Source organism: Equus caballus, chromosome 12 (genome assembly GCF_041296265.1).
Source record: "Equus caballus isolate H_3958 breed thoroughbred chromosome 12, TB-T2T, whole genome shotgun sequence".
In the NCBI taxonomy this organism is placed as follows: Eukaryota; Metazoa; Chordata; class Mammalia; order Perissodactyla; family Equidae; genus Equus; species Equus caballus.
The window spans coordinates 10,279,358-10,297,874 of NC_091695.1; the positions used below are offsets into that span (position 1 = coordinate 10,279,358).

The 18,517-nt window shown below is 55.9% G+C and overlaps 1 long non-coding RNA gene across 2 annotated transcripts; it reads left to right on the top strand.

Annotated features, from left to right (window-relative positions):
- The first annotated feature begins 881 nt into the window (after window positions 1–881).
- LOC111775898 (uncharacterized) lies at window positions 882–11,409 on the top strand. 2 transcript variants are annotated; one of them, XR_002811869.2, is made up of 3 exons: window positions 882–1,019; window positions 9,341–9,543; window positions 9,830–11,409. It is a non-coding gene; the product is annotated as an uncharacterized lncRNA (long non-coding RNA). The 2 variants fall into 2 exon arrangements; XR_011423630.1 differs by having other exon boundaries at window positions 9,341–11,409.
- The last annotated feature ends 7,108 nt before the right edge of the window (window positions 11,410–18,517 follow it).

The window sequence follows — 18,517 nt, forward strand, 5'->3', positions numbered from 1 at the left end:
GCTGTTGCATTTTTAGAGCCCACCACTCCTCCGGATAGCATTTTCCCCGTTAAAGCAGATGTTTTGCAAAAAAAAAAAAAGGAATCATAATCATAACCATAAGTCATAAGTCACGTTACTATAAGCAGATGGCTTCCCAGCTTCCCAGGGTGTCCGAATGGGAGGCCGTGTGTGGGAAAGCTTGCTATAATGAGGCAACGGGGGAGGCCAGGTCTGCCGGGGGGTATCCTCCACCAGCCCGATATTTCACACAGTGCGTCTGGATGACTCCTGCCTCTGGGAGAGGCTGTGCGTTTATGGGGAGGCCAGGGGACATGGGGGAGGCCCCCCAGGGAAAAGTGAATCACGAGAGAGGGATGTGGGTTGCCCCAAATCCTGCCTGATGATTCTCTGAAGAGGGGGAGGGCGGTCCAGGATCCCCCCAGCTGGGCTTCCAGGGGGTTCGGAGTCCTTGTCCGGGCTGCCGCCACCGGCCTGTGTGTTCCCATGACCCATCACGCTTGCTAGGAGGCAGAATCCTTTACGGATGAGAGAACTCACATGGGCACGCACGGGGCTCCCAGGCTCTGCCAGCGGCGCCTCTGTGATCCAGCCAGCTCTCCTCTGAGCGCAAATAAATCAACAACAGAAAGACTGCGGGAAACTCAAAGGGGAAAACTGAAAAGAAAGCTGTAAATAAACATAAAATATAAAGTGCTCGAGACTTGGGAGAAGGTTTGGGCTCTGAGGACGGGGAGGAAAGGGACAGTCAAATGTTTACGAGCAAGTGGCAGATCTTAAAACTCAGGCATAAGGGAGAGGAAATGAGCACAGAGAGGTTCAGGGGCTTGCCTCAGGCCGCACAGCAGCCCAGATCCAAAGGCTTCTCATTCCTGCAGGCGGGGGACCGTTCATCCTAGTGGCTGGATTGGCAAGATGTATTGAGCACTGCCGACCTCGGGCCTGGGGACGTGGAGGGTGAGGAGACACTCCTGCCCTCAAGAGTCCAGGGGACAGCAAGAGAGAGCAGCACAGGGCAGGTAAGATGCCGGGTAAAGACAGTCATGGTTTATCTTTGATTTATTGCCTCGGTTCATTGCCCGCGGGATTTGAGGCAGCAGAAAAAACGCTTCACCAAAGGCAGGAGCTAACAGTGTGGGGGCAACAGTGGAGAGAGGGTCTCTGGGAGGGGGGGAGGGGGCAGGAGAAGTGGTGATGGAGGGAGAGCCAAGGACCCTCCCCGATCCGGCATCCGCTTGATCTTGAAAGATAAATAGGAGCTTACCCAGAACAGAGGACTCAGAGGGGTGCTCCAGATGGACAAGAAAGTCCATCAAAGACCCAGGAAGGGGGCGGAGCGGGCCCGTGTCCAGCTGCGGATGTTCTGGTGGCTGCCAGGCAGGAGCGGTGACGAGGCCAGTGGGGCAGGTCAGCGGAGGCCGGGCTGCAGAGGGTTTTGATGCCAAAGAGGATGGACTTTATCCTGTAGGCAGTGACGACGCAGAGACAGATGCTAGGAAGGAGAAGTGTCGATGCGAGGGGGTGTTCTAGAAAGATCCCTCCCACAGTGGTGGGCTGATGGAGGCAGGAGGCCCAGCCAGGCAATGGCCCAGGCGGGAGGGAGTTAGAGAGGTCTGACCCAGGGTGCTGGCAGGGGGACCAAGGATGGAGGGATGATGTCATGCGGACACGTCGGTGGAAAGGGTCGACACGGCTTTCCGGGCAAGGGAGGAAGGTTTCCGGGCCGCCTCTGAGACTCCAGCTAAGGGAGATCCCAGGCAGGCGGTGGCAGTGTTAACTTCTGAGCTCCCTGACCTCCATCCCTGCTGTGGAACATCTCTCTCTCTCTCTCTCTCTCTGTGAGCAACATAAAAACGCCAGGTTTGGGAGTCCAGCTGATGTGGGTTCTGATCCCAGCTCCTTCGTCACCAGCTGTGCACCCTCAGCCAAGTTGCTTGCTTCCCCTCTCTGAGCTTCTGGGCTCCAGTTCCCTTATGTGGAAATGGGATAACCCAGAGGCAGGGCTCGCTTGAGGGTTACAAACGATGTGTTTGTTTCAGGTGGTCCTGGCAGGAAAGAGATGGCTCCCGCAAGTTGGGTACCTTGAGGAGAGTTGAATACAGGAGAGGATTTTAGAGATCTGGGTGGGACGTGGGGAAACCTCAGGGCGCAGTACAGTGCCCCAGGTGACAGCGGTCCTGTTACCACCCGAGGCCTGTGCAGGGAGGGCCACCCGGTAGGAGCCGTGACCGTCAGTCTAGGCATGCAGCAGCCTCCCTTCCGGGTTCTGACGCCGAGCCCTGGTCCCCTGGTCTCCGGCAGTCTGTGCCCCAGGAGGTTAAGCGTGTGTCTCCCTCGAGGCAAGAGAAGCAGTGGGTAGCCCTCTTGACCGAGCCTCCTTGACCCAGGCCAAATTAGATGCAGACGATAAGGCAAGCTGCTGATACAAAGTCATATTTATCCGAGGCTCCCACCACCAGGCCCTGAAACCATCTCTGGCTCTTTCTACTCCCCAATTTCTCGACTACCTCTTTTCTGGCCTCCTTCTCTCAACCTCTTTTTCCCCCTTTCTCTTCTTCCTCCTCTTTCCTCCTCCCTTCTCTCTCTGTCCTTCTCTCCTAGTCTCCCACTTTTGACCTTCCCTAACCACTCTCCAGGCAGAAGCGCCCTCCGTTTGGACTCAAGCTTTGCGGCTTTGGCCCGCGGGAGGGAGGTGTGGAGGGATCTCCTTGAGTGTCGGGGCCCCAGGGCCCCTGGGGACGCTGTCTAACAAACAGGCTGTCAGGGCTCCCCGGGGTGGAGGGCTTAGCATTTCATTGGCACCCGGAGTTCCTGGCCACCCGGAGTGATTGGCCAGCATCCGTGCCAGCCTGCCTGACACTCTGCGCCATCCGGGGGGATGGTGGTCAGTCCTGGCGATGGAGCAGCTGCTCTGTGTGTGCTGGGGGAGGGGGAACCCAGCCGGAACCCCGGCACTATTTCAGGTGACCGATGGAGAAGGCACAATGGGAACCAACTGGATGGGACCTAGTGTGTGCTGGGCACTGGGCAAGGGGCATTTACATATTTCGTCTAATTCTCACACTGGCCCTACGTGGTTCTCCCCATTTTACGGATGAGGAAAGCAACATTGAGGGCCAGCCAAGGGCTCAGTCTGTGGAAGGTCCTGGAGGAACAGGAACAAGAAGAGAGGCAGTCAATAACTTTCTTAGTTGGGCCCCTGCCACGCACCAGGCACTGGGCTCTGTTGAGGCAGACTGCTCTCGTCTCGTGGCTTCCAGAATGGAGTGGATGAAGCTGGCGGTGAGAACCCTGGGATGGCAGCCCTGGAGATTACTTAGACATTTTCCAGAAGCCCAACTCCTCCTGAACAGAGGGGCAACCACGGCCGAGGGAAGAAGTGGCTTCCCCAAGCCACATGGTGAAGCTTCTGAGTCCACCTCGCAACGTTGCTTCTCGAGAATGTTTACTCTGCTTCTGGGCTCCCCTGTTTTGACATTGATTTTTATTCCCCCAGTTAAACAACTAAGCTTTAATACACCAAAAACAGATCATTATCTTCTTAAGGTTTAAAAAGCAAGGGTACTATTTGTAACACAAGCAATTAACTACCTTCTGGTGTTTTCTTACTTTCCTCTTCGCCAAGGGACCGAGATTTGGGGGAGAGCAGAGGGCCCAGCAATTAGGGGTGCCGGTCAGAGCTGTGGCCCTGGAGGGGAAAATGAGGCAGAAACGCTCCAGGAAGGGAGGGGAGGGAGCCAATGAGCAGAGTCCTCTTTGGGGGGGCTGGGTTGGTTCTGAAGTGCTGGAACATTCTAATCCACATTGCTCCCTGACTGCACCACTGCACCAGTGAAATAAACACGGCCACCCCGCCCCGGGGACGACGGATGTGTGGATCGACCATAGCAACGTACGTGAGCTCCTCCCGTGGAGGATCTCTGAGGGGTCTGTGAGCCGTCGGCCTTTAAATGGAGCGTTTGGATGCTTTTGAATTGTTCTGGAAGTGGGATCCATAGGTTTCGTCAGATTTTTTTTTAAATGGCAGAAAGAAAAAAGATTTATTTATTCTATTATGAATAAATACGTAAAGTACCTAAAATCTACATGATTAACGTAAAGACTAATGAAATGGATGCTCGTGTACCAATCCCCCCAACTGAGAAATAGGACACTGTCAATATCTTAGACGCCCCCCGGGGGGCCCTCCCTGATTGTGTCTCCCTCCTCCCCCGAGAGGTAACTACTATCCTCATTTTTTTTAAAGTTATCATTCCCTTGCTTTCTTTATTGTTTTCCCACCTATGAACGTATTGCTCAACAGCACCGGGCTTAGTGGTGCCTGTTTGTGAACTTTTAATGGATTTATACTGTAAATATTCCGACTTGTTTCTCGCACGCCACACCACTCCGTCGTTGGGATCCACCCCCGTCGAGCGTGAGCCTGAGGTCTGCTCTGCAGTCTTGCCCCACGTAACTGTAGCTCAGTGGGTTCTGGACATTCGGGATGGTTCCAGGATTTGACTTTTATGAACAATGTTCTGGGCACGTTCTCTTGTACACGCACCAGAGTTTCTCTAAGGAAAACAACTGCGAGGGGGGTTGCTGGGTCATGGCGGGCATGCACATTCAGCTTTCCCAGACAGTGCCCAACCGTTTTCCAGAGTGTTGCCACCAGTTGACATTCCCGTCAGCAGTGGATGGGAGTTCCCGTTCCTCCACGTGTCCCCCATGTCGATATTGTCAGACGTTTCATTTTTGCCAATCTGGGGAGTGTGTGGCTTGGTAAAGTTACTCAATTTGCATTTCTTTGATGATTAGCAAGACTGAGCACTTTTTATTTGTTTATTAGCCATTCGGGTTTCCTTTCTGTAAAGTACAGTTCAAGCCCATTAGCCATTTTTCCGTTGAGTTGTATGGTTTTTTATCAGTAGTGTCCTAAAGGATTTTTGGGTTGTGTTTGTTGTAATATATTCTAGGCATCAATTGTTTGCAGTTAAATGAGTTGCAAATATCTTCTCACACCCTGGCTTTTCTTTGCACTTGCACGTATCATGTTTTCAAAGCGTCTGATGATCCCAGGAAAGGTTGAGAAGCACCTACCTTAGAGGTTTAGAACCAGGAGGTCTGTGAGCCAGAAGACCCCAAGCTTTGGTTGAGCTCAATGGTATGACAGCAAATTGAACCGGAAATCAAGAATGTCACATCAGAAATCAAGGTCTGCAGCTTCTTTTGAGATACCAGCCTCTCCGGGCCTGTAGCTCCTGCACGGGGTCGGGGGGCTGCCAGCCAGAGAGAGGGCGGGTGCTCTCCTTGGCCGTAGTATCCACTGCTTCCCAGATGCCCAGGGTCCACTGCCACTATCACCCTTGGGCTGGCCTGGGGCTTTCTGTCCACCCACCTGGTTCAGCTGGCTGTGTTGCTTGTGGGTGTTCACATGCTGTCACCACGCCGGCCGTCTGTACCTCATCGTACTCTGCAGAGCTCTAGCTATTCCTGTGTGTGTCATAATTTCTGTTGTCACGTGGAGGCTTCTGGTCCGGCCGCCACTTAGAGCTCATCCCGGTCACTGAGTCCTGAGCAGAGGGGAATTTCACCTTATCTTCTGAGTGGGTTCCATCAAGGCCTGTGAGGGCCTGACTCTGGAAGACGCAGAGACGGAGGGAGGGCCCCAGAACCGGGCCCCTGGAAGCACCTCTGCCATGGCGGGTGCTTGGAGATGCCGTCCTTTGTTTGGGAGGACCGGTGGTGACCAGTAAATCAGACAGACGTGAGCAGAGAGCCCATCCCCCTGATCTCCAGAAGGAGGAGATAAGAGCTACAGTCAGAGATGTTTGGTTTTCTGTTTATTGGGGACCGCTTGATTTGCATCTCATTTACATCCATGAGTGTGCTGAATCTGGAAGGTCCAAACGCGGGGTATCTGGGATAAAATAAAACCATACAAACTGTGCAACAGGCCTCACACCCGCTGTGGGAGGTTCCACAGGCTCTTCAACGCCGCTCATCTCTCGAGTACCTGACTCCGCACCGGCCGCAGAGCGAGGAGCTGGTCGCACAGCGTTGCCTTTTAGCGGGAACGGATTCCAGGGGCGGAGCAGCTCAGGCCTCATTTCCAGATGTGGAAATGGAAGCCCCCCCCAGGTCACCTCGCGGAACAGAATAGCCTGGCGGTAGCCCGCTCAGGCGCTGGGGTCAGACAGACCTGTCGTTGGGTCCAGGCTGGCCATTGTCATCGTGGAGTTCTCGGACAGATGACTTCCTGTCTCGGAGCTTCAGCTTCCCCACTGATAAGATGGGAATCATAACCTTCCGTCTCTTAGGGTTCATGGAAGGACTCAACGAGCCACGTGGTAGGACCTTTAGCCCCGGGCTCCCACGGAACCCAGATGAGAAGGAGCCAGGGTTTAAAGTCAGTCTGATTCCTGCTTCTCTGGAGTCCCCGTGCCTCCCACTAAGGCACTGTCTTTCCCTATTAGCCACAGGCACAAAATGCCAGTTTCTTCCCTAACCTGCCAGGGGCCAACCCCCTCCTCACCCTGGGTCAGAGTCTCGGTGCCCTGGTAAGGACGCGCAGGCGGCTGGGGGCTGGGCGCTCGTGTCTCTGTGGATGGAGATGCCACTGCTGGAGGCCCTGGGGTGGGGACTCGCTGCCCTGGTGTTAGACACCGCCTGCCCACACTGGAGAAAAGCTGGCGAGGCGGAGGTTTCTCTCCGTATTTTCCGTTATTTTTTCCTCCTCTTTGCTGTCTCATCAGCCCAAGGCCATCCCTGAAGACGGGCCGCCCACGTTCCTACAAGCAGTCGGAGTGTGTAGGACCTGCACAACCGGCCTATGGCAATGACGCAGGACATCCGAGGTGTCCCGGACAAATCTAGAAACAGGTCACAGCGAGCCCTTTCTGGCCTTTTCCCCTCTGCTCCCAAGGCTGACCCGCCCACCCTGGTCGGCTGGGCTGATTTCAGGCCCCTGAACCTTCTCTGCAGAGCCCGCCTCTTCCCAGGAGAGTGGGGTGGGAGAGTGTGCCTTGGGGGTCAGACCACCTGGGTTTGCACCCTAGTTCTGCCACTCAGTCGCTGTGTGTCTTTGGGAAAGTTACTGAACTTCTCTGTGCTTACGTTCTTCTCTGTAAACAGAGACAATAACAGCACTTACCAGGAGGTTGTGTGTGTTCTATGAATATGTGGATGACGCTTAGGACAGGGCCCTGCTCGGACGGAGTGCCCCACGTTGGCAATCCTGTTAGAAGGCAGTGTGGTGCGAGAAGCATGGGCTTCACCTGGGTTCAAATCCTGCTCCCTCCACTAAGCTGCCCTGTGACCGGACGTGTTGCTCTTTGCCTCGTCGAGCCTCATCTGGGCTGCCTACCCTGCAGGGTGGCAGGACCTGCTTCCTGGGTGGGGGTGTGGCCTGTGTGGTCACACAGGGCCCTGCTGTTGCCACCTTGAAATCTCTGATGCTTTCTGAGCAGGAACCTCCCCTTTTCATTTGGCACCAGGTCCTGCAAATCACGTGCGTGCTTCTCTCCCATCTTGCGCCTCGCCCCATGCAGAGTTGAGCCCAGGGGCCAGCACTGGTCCCTGAGGGGCCACTCACGTACAGAACACAGGGGGCTCCTTCCAGCCCTCCCTCTCCAGCAGTGGCTGGAGCCTCCCTCAGTTCCCCACACTCTGGGCCCTCAAGGACACAAGGGGGATTGCCCCCATGGGGTCACATGGAGCTGTTTTCAGTGGAAACTTTTTGGCTTGGAATTCTGACCTCGGAGTGAGTTGATTTCGGCTATTTGCTGCTGTGGAACTGACCGTACATTTTCTGTATATTAGGTGATTTCAAGAAAAAAAAATCAATGTTAACAGCAACAGTTGGAACTGTAGAAGCCTGCAGCGGGTACCAGGGTCCTACTTTGCACCTGGGTTTATAGCGCAGGATGGCACAGAGCCAGAGGTCCCCAGCTCACAGCTACGTCCCCAGCATGGGGGGTGGGGTGGGGGAATAGAGGGCAGGAGGGGGAGGGGGTTGTCGGGGGGAGCTCATCAGAGTGGACGGAAGTCCCCCGGACAGTAGCTCGTCAGATCTACACATTGCGTGAGACAGCTGGTTAATCTTTAAGCCGGAATATATTCTTTCTTCAATGATAATGATTAATTGTGTAATAGTTAATTCATTCTCATGGTTGCAAGTCCAAGAGGCACAGGACAGAGGGAAACATCTTCCTTAACTCTGGCTCTCCTCCCTGGGACAACCGATGTTCTCAGTCTCTTGTAGCTTCTGAGAGAGTTTATTTATATTCAGGAAAAAAATGTATGTTCTATATTTATATATTTATATCCATAGGTTTCTCCCACTTTAACACAAATGGTCGCGTACAATAGCACTGTCCGCACCTCACCTTTTCACGGTCTGTCTCAGAGACAGTTCCTTAGCCAGCCACATCGAGTTTCTTTGTTCTTTTCCATGGCTGCGCGGGAGTCTGTTAAGAGAGGCCCCTAATTTATTGAACCAGTCCCCTAGGGACGCACACGTGGGCTGCCTCCGTTCTCGGTAGGCGTGAGTCTTTAACAAATTCTCTTCTCCCTCACTCTGCTGTTGACAGCACTGGTTTCAACGGGCAAATGGTGTCCTTCCCTCGCAAGCTCTGCCCGGTCATTCAATTTGCCTTACACACCATCTGTTACGGCTCTGACTGATTTCTGGGTACGTTTCTTGAAGACACGGCCCTCCTCCTTCCTCGTTCTTCTCTTGTACCCTTCCTTCCCCTCTCCCAGAAACCTTCAGGAGTCCACTCTGACTCCATCTCCCTGAGCTCCCGCATCCCGTACCTCAGTCTGACTTCTAACACATCCCTGCCCACCTGTCTCCTCCCTCACTGCCACCTCCTGAGTCCGAGGCTCCACCGGGTTGGGCTTGGACCGTTGCAGTAGACTCCTCTCTTGCTGATGGAAACCACATAGGTCACTCCTCTACACAAAGCCCTTCCATAGCTGCCGGGTGCCCAGGAGATACAACCCCAAATCCTCACACAGCCGGGCCCCATCTCCTGCCATTCTCCTCGCTCATTATCCTATAAGCACACTCCGAGATCTTCCCTGTCTCTGGGCATTTGCACACACGGGGCCTTCTTCCTCAAGCACCATCCCCACCCCAGACAACCCCCCTTCACCTCCCTAACGTCCACTCCCTTGAAGTCCCAGCTTACGGCACTCCCTCAGGGAGGCCTGCCCTGACCTCCCATCGGGAAGCAGTCATCCATCCAAGGTGCTCTGGCACCAGGCCTGGCTCATTTTCTTACATTGTTCATCACTTTGTGTAATTTATATTTGCTAGAGTGAACATTTGTTTAGTGTCTGTTTTCCCCACTAGAACAGAAGCCACCTGAGGACAACGGTGTGTCTTATTCTCTGCGCTGGCTCCCATCCTTGGGGGCCTCATCAGTGCCTGTCGAATGGATGGAAGCTTCTGAGCGCTTGCTCCTTGCCGGCCTTGTGTCCAGTATTGGACATTCAAAGTGGAACGGGACCCACTGAAGAGCCCAAATAGAAACCAGAGGGATGTGCACCTTCCTGGTAATATGACCCCACCAAGACAAGCTAACGATACCCAGGAGGACATCCAGAAGGATGAGGGGCCCTTCCCCTGGGGAAGGAGGGACGGGGACACCAGGCAGAGGGCACAGCACAGGCAAAGGCAGAGACGTTAAAGTTCATGTCCCATTTGGGCAAAGGGTGTGGACCCAGTGAAGCTGGAACGCAGGTGACAGGTGAGACGGGACGAGGCCCTCACGGAGGGCCCACTGCGATGGGTCACGGAGTCTGAAGATTTCTGTTGTTTTCCATTTCTTTGTATCCCTAGCCCTTCTCTCATGCGGGACGTATGGTGGAGGTTCGGTGAAAAGTACTGAATGTGAACTGACAACAGGAGATGTTAACTGTTTCTAGAAGGGAAACCAGTGGTCCTGGATTCAAAAGCGACCTCCTGGCATCTTATTCTCTTCTGTCGTATCTATTGGCGGGTCTTTGTGGTAGCTGGGGGAAGCTAAGCTGCTGTAACAAAGAGACTCTCTGCCATCCATCTCCCCCCAACATCCCGTACCATAAAGGACAAAGAAATTTCCGTGTCTGTTTTGTAGTCGCTTTGGGTGCATGGATCTCCTCACTTGGTCGCTTGGAGACTCAGACCGATCCCCTCTGTCATGTTTCTCCACCAGTCCTGGGGCGTTGTAAACACCTTCCTGGACGAAGCTGGGTTTCAGCCCTGTGCTGGGTGTAGACAGCGGGGAGGGAAAAGAGGTCAAGGAGGAGGTGAGGCGTGGTCTGAAAGGCTCCGTGTCAGATGGACCACACTTCACTTCTGCTGCCATCCCGCTGGCGAGAACGTGACTTAACCGCAAAGAAGGCCGGGAAGTATAGTCTGGCTGAGCCGCTAGGCGCCCACCTTCAATTCTACAGCTCGAGAGGGAGCTAGAATGGATCTGGTGGACAACGAGCCAAGGCAGCTGCTGCCGCAGGCTCCTGTTCCCCAGGAGACAGATGGCTGGAGGCTGGCTGGTGGGTGACTCCAGGTCCCTCGGGCTTTCCTCACCCAGGGAGTAGAGCCGTGAGCTCTGCCTCTGCCCCCAGCTGCCAGGGAGAGGCTGTGGGGGTCCCCTGACCTCAGCCCGCCCCTTTCTCTGAACGATGCTCTCGGTGGTCGGGCCTCTCCTCAGCCCGTCTCCTGTCTTCAATTCCTGGCTGTGATGACTCCCAGCCAGACCTGGTCCTCGGTCCTGCTGCTCAGTGGAAACCTCGGTCAGCAAGTGAGCATCAGGCTCCAGGTTCCAATGGCGCTGAGGGACGATGTGACTGGAGAAACTGCTCAAAGTGCTGGAGACACGGGAATGAGTCATTAATTACAAATCACTATTATCCGCAGGTTAACAGAGGCCCCTGCTACGGGCTGAATGTTCGTGTTCCCCAAAATTCCTGTGTTGAATCCTAACAGCGCTGTGACGGCGTGAGGAGGGGGGGCCCTTCAGGAGGAGGCAGGGCTCCTGTGAATGGGATTAGCGCCCATCTAAATAAGGCCCACGAGAGCTCCCTGGGCCCCTCCCCACGTGTGGTTAAAGCTAGAAGCTTCGATGCAAACCAGGAAAAGAGCCGCCCCAGACGCCGGAACTCGCCAGCGCCCCAGGCTCAGGCCTCCCAGCTTCCGGGGCCGTGAGACGTGAACCGCGGTCTGTAAGCCCCCATTCTGCGCTGTTCTGTCACAGCAGCCGGGAGGCACGGACAGCCCCCACCGCCTCTTCCTGCCGATACTGTCCTAGCCCAGCGGGGTTACTGTACGTACCTGGAAGAATAAAACAGCATTTCAGAGTTCAGGAATATAAACCCAAATTGGACTTTTGTACAAATAGTATAAAACCTCCTTCATATTAAAATTAATAATAGCTAATATTTATTGAGCACTCACTCAATCCTTACCGCCCCGGGTGAATATTATTTATGAGCCCCGTTTTCAGACAAGGAGGCTGAGATCTAGAGAGGTCAGGTAACCTGACTGAGGCCACATGGGGAGTCCAGAGCAAAGCTGGGGTTTGAGCCCAGCTCGTGGAGCCTGACCCCCGAGGTTCTTAGGAGGCTGCTCGCCCGGGCATCATGGGAATAACTTTTCCTGCACACCGGCAGTGCCCGGCGGCCCCACCGAGAGGCCATCAGATGCGCCTCCCCTCCGGCTCTCTCCCTGCCCCCTGCCTCATCGCTCTCCCGTCCTCTTACTGGTCCAGGGCCGAAGCCGTCTTCCTCTTCCTCGAGCAGCCCCCGATCTTTCTCAAATGTTAGCAAAGCTGATCATGTCACCTTCTGCCTGGAAACCTTTCCTGTTCCTGTCACCTGCAGAGAACAGCTGCCCCTGGCATCTGAGGCCCTGCACGACCTGGCTTTGCTCCCCATCCAGGCTTTCGCCCATCACCTCCTCTGCCACCCCACCCCCCACCCCAGCGCAACGGGTGCTCCCTCAGCTGCAAATGAAAAGGGAGGGGGCAGAAGGAGGGCCTGCGAACAAACAAACTTGGAAAAGTCCGTATTCTCTACGCTTTCTTGGAAATTAACCCAGTCCTCCCATTTTCATTTGACCATAGAGGAACTAGCAGCCACGTTAACGTCCTGCAGAGCAGCCACTTCGAAGATGCCCCTGCAGCCCCAGGCCCCCTCCCTCCCTGTGCTCCCCCACCTCCAGCCTCTGACTCCTGCCCGCCCTCCCCCCACCCCCGAACGCCCTCTCTGATCCCCTCACCCTATTGGAAACTTTCAAGGCCCAGCTTGAAAGCCACGGTCCCCATGAAACTTTTCTGATGTCGCCTCAGCTGAAAGGCTTTTCTCAGCTCTCAGCATTGGACTGGGCCTCTCTCTGACCTTGAACTGCAAAGCCAGCGGGGATGTGAGGTCACGTGGGGTCTGTTCCTGTCGCCTCCTTGAACCAGGGGTTCCTTAAGGCAGGGGCCTGAGTCTTAGTCTCCTTCTCACATCTCGGGCAGGGCCTGGCACGTTCCCGGTGCTCTGCAACCATCCCATGAACGAGAACTGGAAAAGGAGAAAGGAGATGGAACCTGTGATGGGCAGAGCCGGCCTTCCCCGGCCCAGCCCGGCGCTGTTCCCATGGCAACCACCATGGGCTCCACAGCCCGGGGACCACCTGGCCTGACCCTCAGAGCATGATGGCCAGGCCCAGAGGATTCGCCGGCGGCTCAGGAGCAGGTGGTCGGGACACCATTTGCCACCATGACAGGCTCTGCACGTCCAGTCTGGGTGTCCCTTCAAGAAATATGTCATTTGTCACCTGCAGACCCAGGATAAGGCTCCCTCGCTCGTGGCAGGCTGCCTCCATCCTTTCCTGAGCAGGGAAGTTGCTGAGTTTTTGTGAAGGACCAGAAGGAATGTGCTATGGGGGCTGCAGGCAGGTCCCAGACCCCGTGCTGGGGGCCAGGCTGGGGGCGGGTAGAGGGGCAGGAATGAGGGAAGCGGCCCTGCCCCGCCTGCAGGGGGCGCCCCACTCCCCAGCCCGCCAGGTGGAGCCCGTGGGAAGAGGCATTTGGGAAAGCCAGTCCCTCTGATTTGTACGTGAATCTCCTGATTCTGGAAAAAAGAGTTCGGAAACCTTTTCACGTAGGTGTAAGCCACACATCAGTCGGGGTTAAATAAAGAGCATCCACCGTCAGGGGCACGGACCCAAGTTGAGTTTCGTTGTCACGAGCATGTCAGAGGGGCGCGGGCTCTCACCCGGCCTGGATGCTGGCGCTCCTCAGCCACGTGTTAGCTCCCCACGAAGGGCTCACGTGAGAGCCACGTGGTGGGTGCCGTTATGTTCCGTGGACGTCTCAGATCATGGTCGGTTCACATGCTGGTGCAAAAGGACGCCCTGCTGACCCGTCTGGTGTCAGTCCCTCCTCTGGCGCCCGGCTCCCCTCTCACCAGGTGACACCCTCGCCCTCAGGGCCCGTCCAGGTGGCACCACGGAAGCCCCCCACCCTCCATCTCCAGCTCATAAGGTTGGGGGCCAAAGGATATCCTAGCACAGAGTGTAAACATGTAAACCCCCCAGCTGGGGTCTATAACACAGACTCCCTGGGTCCCCACCCATCACAGACCCCTCCCAGCTCAGCCGCCGCCTCGACTGGCCACGCCCCCTGGAGAAGATGCCAGGCGCAGTCTGCTCCCGGTGGGCAGGGAGGCCGGCTGGTGTAACCAGTTACACTGCCTCAAGCTGGTGGGTGCTGGGAGGCAGGTGGCGCCCCTGGTTCTGTCCTCTGTCTGCGGCAGGGCCCGGCTCAGCCTCGGCTGCTCCCAAGCCAGCCTTGGGGCTGAGTGGATCTGGTGCTGTGTATGTCCCTTCGCCCTGACCACCCTGCCCCCAGCTCCATGCTTGAAGACAGACAGACAGACAGACAGAGAGCATGCACACAGCTGGGGACCCGGGAAATGGAGGGAGTGAGGGCCCTAGCTCTGCCACTTACCAGCTGTGTGATTCTGAGCAGATTGCTTAACCTCTCTGTGTCTCTGTAAAATAAGGATGGGGGTGTTGTGATGGGGAGAAGCACACGGGGCACGTAGTGGGCTCAGTAAATGTTCTCTTTTGTCCTTCCTGGCGGCCCGCAGTCCCCCATTGTGGGCAGGGGGTGGTGAAAGGAAGTGGGAAAGGCTATTCTTCTCTCTCTCTCTGTCTCTCTTCCTTTCCCTCCTCCTCCTCGTCTTCCCTCGGAGCAAAAGAATGTTGCCATCACTCAAAAGGGACAGGGCACCGTGAGCCACATTCCTGACCTGCCTCTAAAAGGCAGACTCAGGTGGGGCTGGAGGGGACGGGTCCTTCACAGGCTCCTGCGCCACTCTCCTCCCGCCTCCCTCCACCTTCCCCACCTGTGGGCTCCCACCTGAGCATTTCCTTCAGGAAGCGCGTCCTCCCCTGATTGCCTTTCCTCTGAACCTGCCACGGGCCAAGTTTCCATCAGCTACAGGAATAAATGCTACTGGAAAAATCACAGGCCAATGAGCATGCCGGCTCCTCCGAGCCAGGCACGCAGGGGCCATTCCGTGGGCTGTCTGAGCCTCATTCATCTTTCAGACTAGACTAGTACCCCTCCCAGGGCTGGTGGGAGGATTAAATGAAGGGACATTCCGAATGCCGCAAGTTCAGGGGTCTTCTGTGCTTGTCCTTTGCCCCTTTCACTTCACGCAAAGGCGGAGGGAACCGGCTCGTGTCAGACAACAGCTCCAGAGCCTCCTGGCTCCACCGGGCATCCTCGTGGCCCCTAACAGACCCGCTCCCTCCCTTGGGGTGGCGGCCTGGCTGGCCGTGCAGAACGCCTGCTCGCTCGGAGCCCGAGGCTGCCCTTGTGGGTTGCTCTGGCCCTCTCCCCGGTGCAGGCCCCTGTCACCAAGCCCAGAAAGCCAGGCGGTTTGCACTGATTTCCGCCCCCACACCCTGCCCCCTCCCTGCCCTTCCTCTCCACGGGGAGCCCACTGTGTCTGCCGCAGAGAAAGAGAGCACCAGATGTCACCACGCTGCTCCAGTCAGCCCCGGCGGGGGGTTTGATCGCTGGCTTAACAACTTCAGCCATTTTTCTTAAGAGAATAAAAGAGATTCAGAGGAAGGAGACAAAGATTGAGAGAGAATGAGGTGAAATGACCGAAGACTCAATGGGAAATATAAAGAGGAAGACAAAGCGAGAGAGACAGACAGACCGGGGAACACCTTCTAGAAGCCACCTCTGGCCTGTCCTGGGCTCTGGCCCCAGCTCCAGCCCTGCCCCCCAGCGCCCGCGGACCGGCAGCCTTGCAGCCACCATGTGCACTCTGAGTGATGGCGCTCGCCCTGTGGAGGTGACAGCTCCCCGCTCGGCATGACAGGGCATCTGCTTAAGACGCAGGAGCCTCTGACAAGAGCTGGGATGCGCACCTTGTGGTGCAGAGGGCTGGCTGGCAGGGGACAAATGGGCTGCCAGTGGCGAGCCCAGAACCCCTGCCTCCCTTCCTCCAGGGCCTGAGCAGCCGTGGCTGAGCCTTGACTCGGCATTCAGCTCCTGCTCTGCCCCTCCTGCCCCCCTGCCCTCCTTCCCCTCGGGGTCTTCGATTTCCTATTTGAGAACAGTTCCAGCCTGTGCGGCGGTGAAATCCGGCCTCTGTCACCAGCGAAGGCTGTTTTGAGCTCGGGAGTCAGAGACCAGCACTGGTTTTCATTAAAGGCAGGAGGAAGATAATCTGACTGTATCAAAGCAAGGCATCTTCTTAGAAGCCAGGGGTTCCTGGGACCTCTATCCGCCTGGGATAATATTTTAAAACACGCATATCCACACGCTCGCCCCCAACCCCTTCCCAGCCTCTGGTGGGAGTGTCAAAGCTATGTGGAGATTTTCGTTTTTTGGGTTTTTTCCTCGCTAATGTTTCTAGGTCACTTCCATCCTCCCTCGCGAGGCAGGAAACGCCATGGATTCCATTCTAGTCCCTGAGCCTCCATAATTAATGGGATCACTGGAAACTGACCAGAAGGGATGCTGGGGGCAAGGGTTCTTATCTCTCTGGTCCCCAGGCAGAGAGGCTGAGCCCATCCAGGCCCTGGGCCCTGACACTGATCCCTGCTCCCTCTGAGCCCACATGGGGCTGGCAGTCCCGGGGCCTCTTTCTCTCCCTCCCCCCACACCCTCCGGAGCTGTCTTTTTCTATAATTCTCTTCTGGTCGAGTCTATTAGCGTTCTCCAGCAGGCTCTGCCAAGCTCAGCCGCATCTCCTTGTCTAGTTTGTATTAGAAGAGAAAGCTCTGGCGTGTTGTCCCCTCACCTGAGGAAAGAGACGCTTCTCTTTTTCAAGACGCTCATAGCCTTTGATGAAGCCCAAGAAAGACTTAAATTATAATGAAATGCAGTCGATTCAAGATGAGATTGTCCAGGAGCGCTTCCAGCTGCCTTGTGAAAATAGCTTGGCTTTCCAGCAGAAAGGGAGCTGGCCACAGAGGCCTGTCCCGTATGCCTTTTGCTGGCCTGTCTGCAGTTTCACACCTGCCTGTCTCCTCTTCCCTGCTTGGATTATTGCAGTAGCCAGTCAGTGTAACCGCCTCCCAACTCATCTCCCTATGGTTTGTTCTCCTTCCCTTCCACTCTTTGATTCCTCCTGCTCTGATCACGTCCCTTTCCTCCTCCAAGGCCTCAGTGGCTCGTAAATCCCCAGTTCAAGTGCCCTCTCCCCTCCTTCACAAAGCCCGCCCAACACCTTCCAGGTGGCAGGGACTACACCATCTATCTGACTCCCATACCGCTGTGTCTGTAACCCAATAAAAATCCTCTCAGCCCTTCTGCCTGGGGTTATCATTACATGTATGCTTGACAGAAGAGAAAGGAGCCCCTAAGAATACAGGCCACCAGGTGCCAGGTACAGAGGGAAAACCACCTTGGAGTCACAGGGACCTGGGTCCAGCCCTTGCTCCGGCACTTACCAGCTGGGTGCCCAAGGGCGAGTTCACTCACCTCGCTGAGCCTGCTTCCCCCTCTGTAAAATGGGACCAGTGACGCCCTGCATAGGACCGCTGTGGAGGCTAGAGAAGGTGTCATGTGCCGGGCACATGGGAACTGCCAGGTCCCTGGAGGCCACTCCGCTTTGTTTCTTATTCCGCGTAATGAGAAAGGTGGTGTTAGTCTGCTTTTACGGACACCGAATGGTTCTCAGCCTTGGCGGTGTTTCAGAAACGCCCGGGGAGCTTGGTAAACTGCGGATGCTGGGACCCCACCCCCGCCCCTTCCTGCGGTTGAGCCCCGGTGGGGGGGCTGTGGTCAAAGTTCCCCGGTCGGGACAGGACAGGAGCTGCTGCACAGGGTGCTAAAGCAGCAGAGGCCCAGGCGGGACCTGCTGACTTGGAAGAAGAGCCCAGGGGAGGGGCGTCCTCGGGGTGGAGGGGACTGTGCTGGGGGCGGCCAGGCTGGGAGCCTGGGCTGTGGACTGAGCCCAGGGCAGCCCCTCGCGTCTAGCCCGCCGATCCGCAGGATGGGCTGGGAGGCGCAGGGCAGCACCTTCTGTTGTTCCTGAGCACAGCCGCTGCGGGACGGCCTGTCAGGGGAGGGTGGGAAGCCCCAGGGAAGCAGGAGCTCACTGAGGTTGTCAGGAGCCAAGGCTCGCTCTCCACCGATGAGAACAGAAGGGAAAAACACCCCGGAGTTAATCAACTCCCTGCAATATGGCTGGTGCCACGGGTCTCACAGCTGCCCGGGGTCTCACTCCATCTTCCAAGGGGAGGACATTATGGTGACCAAAAGAAAAATACCCTCAGACAGTCAGGACAAGGCCCTGCTTTCACGAGTCACACGCTCATTCATTCGTTCAGTCATCAACAAACGTGTATTAAGCGCCAGGCTCCAAGCTGGGGGCTCAGAAACACAGAGGAGAGGGCTTCCTGACCTCATGAAGCTCAAATCGTCCATCGTTCCCCTTTACAGCAAGACACCTGTTACGGTGGTCTCTGTGGTCTGTCTCCCGTCTCTCCCCCCACTTCCTTTAATCCCGCTCCAGGCAGCGTCCATCCCCTCCCCTCGGGTGATACTGTTCTCAACAAAGACCCCACGACCTGTACGACCTCTGCGCCACCGAGAGTTCCTCCTCTGTGCTCATCTTACCGGACCCAGCAGCGCATATGACATCCTCCATCCCGCCTCCTTTTCAGATCGCTCTCCATTTGGTTTCCAAGGCGCCTCATGTCCCTGGATTTCTTCCCACCTCACTGGTCGCGCGTCCGGCCCCCTCTGTTGGTTCCGCTCTCCCATCTCTTAATGGTGGGGTGTCCTCTGCAGAAGTCATTGCTTGGGCCTCGTCTCCATCAACATTCACTCCACTCAAGATTTTTTTTTTTATTTATTTTTATTTTTTTAAAGATTGGCCCTGAGCTCACATCTGTTGCCAATCTTCTTTTTTTCTTCTTTTTCTCCTCAAAGCCCCCTGGTACATAGTTGTATATTTTAGTTGTGGGTCCTTCTAGTTGTGGCATGTGGGGTGCCGCCTCAGCATGGCTTGACCATGTCCGAGCCCAGGA